Source organism: Osmerus eperlanus, chromosome 14 (genome assembly GCF_963692335.1).
Source record: "Osmerus eperlanus chromosome 14, fOsmEpe2.1, whole genome shotgun sequence".
In the NCBI taxonomy this organism is placed as follows: domain Eukaryota; kingdom Metazoa; phylum Chordata; class Actinopteri; order Osmeriformes; family Osmeridae; genus Osmerus; species Osmerus eperlanus.
In genome coordinates, this window is record NC_085031.1 from 6,343,290 (window position 1) to 6,347,648 (window position 4,359).

The following is a 4,359-nucleotide window of genomic DNA, read 5'->3' on the forward strand; positions in this document are numbered from 1 at the left end:
AAATGAAAAGAATAAACGATTTGATTTGTCTGTCTTTGTCTACTGCAGGTAAATACCTTCTAAGTTAAAGAATGAAACTCCACCACATGTAGTCTTACTGCAGGGGTAAAGAGGTCCATATTCCTCTAGAATCATCCAACCACAGCAGCAATACTCTCTTTTGGTTATTGAGAACTGTATTTCAACAGTGATGCAAGACCCAGCAATGACTTAATGATTGAACTTATCTCTACTAAGGTTAGCCTGGAAATATAGCTGCTATAAGACACTCCACATATTAGAACATAATAGAATACAAATATAGAATTTGGGGGATAGAATAGCATATCATGTAGAAGAATAGAGTAGCATTTATCAACTCATTCATGTGAACACTTATTCCCTGTATCGTGGCCCCCACATCTTGGGAAGGTGAACACGTTGAAGGTATCGTCTTGTGTTTGTGTGATGCATGCTCTCCCACTGCCCCAGGCCCACACAGCCAAGGTTAACTCTGCATCACACACACCAGCGTGTCATTCCTCCCTTACCATGTTTATTATTGGATGATTAACCCCTGGTTGCCCCCGGTTACCCAGGAGGGAGTCTGATGATTGCCGTGTGGACCAGAGGGAGAAGAGCGGGGCTGTGAAGGTGACAGCTGGAACCAGAGAGGCTGGCTGGTTGGAAAGACGAAGTCAGCAACCGAACAAGGGGGGGGGGGGGGGGGGGGGGGAGTGCGCTCGGCGCTGCTGGAACCAGGCGTGGGAGGGGGGGGCGGGGTGGCAAGTTTGAAAATCTCAATCAAGCAGCGTGTTTGGATGGGTGGTGGGGGGGGGGGGGGTGGTGCAGAGCTCTAGGCAGGAGAGACACCCTAACCCCCACATCCCTACCCAGTCTGAGAGGGATGCTCTGTCCTCCTGGTCCAGTGTGACGGGGGTCATGCCCCCCCCCCCCCCCGCTCCCTCTCAACCCAGCCCCTTGTCCCCCCTGACTGCTCCTGCTCCGTGAAAGTGCATGTGCAGACACCACCAGGCAGGTCATTTTCTCCTCAGAAAGGTGCCGCCAGACTTGTCGTCCCACGAGTCATTTAAAAACCATAATCATTACAAATGTCCTTCAGCACACCCTCTGCTGTCAACCTGTGTGTGCGTGCGTGTGTGTGGGGGGGGGGGGGTATGTGTGTGTGTGTGACAGAGAGAATGTGCAGGTAGGGTTTCTGTAAGATAGAGGTAGAAGTTTCATATTGAACAGTGCTCTTACCAGGTCACACAAGGAAAAAGGAGAAGGAGGTCTTACCGTAGGAGAAGGGAAGAGAAGGAGGAGGTGAGAGGGAAAAAGGAAGAGTAGGACATTGGAGGAAAAGGACGCGATGAGAGGAAGAGCAAGAGGGTGTGTGTTGAAGAGGGGTTAGGTAGAGGAAGAAGAAGAGGCGTTTAGTTAGTCAGGTGTGCCTGTCTGTGTGTGTGAGTGTGTGTGTGTGTGTGTTGCAAGGTTAACCTTCAAACACTGCCTGTGTGTGTGTGGTGTTCTACAGGGGCAGCCTAATGACCCTCATTTCTCACCAAGGAATTGCTTCTGTGCGTGCGTGTGTGTGTGTGGTGTGTGTGTGTCCTCTCAAACATCCATTACTAGTTTATGATGGCGTGTTAAGTGTCTAACCAGGGGCCTTGCACATAAACAGACCATGTATTATCTTTCTTTACAACTCACCGTGGGGAGTGATGAACAGTTATAGCAGCTGGACTGTTCTAGCTTTGAACCATGAAGCTAAGACCCCTGTTAGCTATTGTTCTCTCTCTCTCTCTCTCTCTCTCTCTCTCTCTCTCTCTCTCTCTCTCTCTCTCTCTCTCTCTCTCTCTCTCTCTCTCTCTCTCTCTCTCTCTCTCTTCCTCTCTCTATCTCTCTCTCCCTTATTCTCTATGTGTGCATGTGCGTGAGTGTGCGTGTATCTGTATGATGCAGAGAGCCTGTTAATGTGAGCAGTGTAATGGGATCCGGAGTGTGATTCAGAGGAACAGGCTGCTCTGTGATTGGTCTGCTATTATCTGGGCCTGCCTACCGGTTCCTCATGCAACATGGATGAGCTCCTGACCGTTAAACAGACCATTTCCCTTTGATTTATACAACGAATCAACTTCCAGAGGTGAAAAGTCCAAAGGATGCATATTTCATGGGCTGCCAAAGGCTACAGCGTTTAAAGGGAACACCTGAAAATAGACTTTCATATCTGAACACAGCCAGGCGATAAAACAGCCCTGTTTTACCTAGGAAAGCCTTTTTCTACCTAAGAGAACTGTGTTCTACCCCAGAGATTCCAGTTTTACCTGTTCTTCCCCCGAGAATCCGGTTCTACCAGTTTTACCCCAGAGTGTCCCGTTCTACCTGTTCTACTACAGAGTCCTGTTCTACTTTTTTTCAGCCCTGTTCCAGATGTTCGACCTAGGAGAGTCCTGTTCTACCTGTTCTACCTCAGAGAATCTTGTTCTATCGGTTCATCCCCAGAGAAGGACGTTCCACCGGGTCTACTTTGTTGATGTGTTCTGCACTACTCTACCTCCACCATGTCTCCACTGTCTCTACCCTGTTTCTAATGATTAACATTGATGGGATTTCAGGTCTTTGTGTTTGTGAGTGTGTTTGTGAGTGTGTTTGTGAGTGTGTTTGTGATTGTGTTTGTGAGTGTGTTTGTGTGTGTGTTTGTGAGTGTGTTTGTGAGTGTGTTTGTGAGTGTGTTTGTGAGTGTGTTTGTGAGTGTGTTTGTGAGTGTGTTTGTGTTTGTGAGTGTGTTTGTGTTTGTGAGTGTGTTTGTGCGTCTTCACTGGCATGCTGAGCAGACGTTCGGCTCAGCTGTGTTCCCATGGCGAGCAGGGGGGTGGTCGAGCTATAAACGAGCTGTTTCCGCGACAACAATGAGAAGATTGATGCGATTAGTGAATCATTAGGCTGCGTCTACCTGGCGTCCCGGCGCCTCCACTCCTCCAACCCTGTAAACCCTGGAGGTCGGCCACTCACATGGTCATGTTGGTCTGTCGGTCCATCTGATTGGTTAATAGAGCTATGAACCGCCCCTTTCTGAGACGGTGATTGGTGGCAGGTTTGACAGGCTTGTATGTTCTGCTCACTGTATCCTCAGGGTCTGTGTCTCACCTGGCTCTTTGTTTCATAAACGAACCTCCCCCTCCTCGTACTCGTGTACCATTTACACACACTCTGACAAAGACACACACAGAGACACGCAGACATACACATGCACATACGGTAAACACACACACACACACATACACACAAGCACACACATGCGGAAACACACACAGAAACATGCACACGGCAACAGACATGCACTCACACACATACACAAGCACGCGTGCAAACGGGACGTACAGAAGCACTCGCACACACAAACGGAAACACCCGCGCACACACCACACACATACATATGTGAGGAGGGTCTGGGAGGTGGAACCGATTACTGCAACATCGGCTGTTTCTCATGAACAAAGACTCACATATTTCACCCTAAGTCCCCATGCAGCTATACTGTCATCCTCTCCTCATCCCTCACTCCATCATCCTGAACATCCTTCCCCCACCCATGCTCGTATCCATTTTTCCGTCCTTACCTTTATTCTCTCCTTATGAGCCCCTGCAGCCCCCACCAACTGAGAGGGCAGCCGCTGAAGCTGCGTGGAGGAGGGGGGCAGCGGGAGGCGGTGAGGAAGAGGGGGTGGGGGGGAGGAAGAGGGGGTGAGGGGGAGGGGGTGGGGGGATGGAGACGATGGCAGGATCGATGATGATGAGAGCATGTCGGTGTAGGTTACCCATTTAATTAGACCTTCGTCCCTCCTATCAACAAACATGATAGCACCCTGAGAGCACTTAGTCTGCTCCTAGCAACACACACCTCTCTATCACCGCCGCGCATGCCAGTGTATGCGTGTGTTTTTCTGTGTGTGTGTGTGTGTGAGTGTGTTTCTATGTGTGTTTTTGTGCGTGTGTGTGCACGCATCCTGAGACCACTTAAACTAACATTGGCAACAGGCACATCTCACAAAGTGTGTCAATTGTGTGTGTTTGTGTGTGTGTGTGCGTGTGTGCCACAGGAGAACACTTAGTTTGTCATTTTCACCAGTCGGCCCTACCACCCAGAGACAGGTAAAGGGTTGGGACTCGAGGGGGAATGGAGGGATGTCACCCCCTGCTGGTACGGAACAGTCATTGCAGCAGCCTGGTCAGTTACTGGCAGAAGAGGGGAAGTGCTAGCCTGGTCCTAACCGGACTCTCGTACATTTCATTTGTACAGAGAGTCTGGGTTCTCTCCATTGGCAAGCGTTTACTTCCTTGAAGGCGGGTACTAGTTTAAAACTATTGGATCTGCCA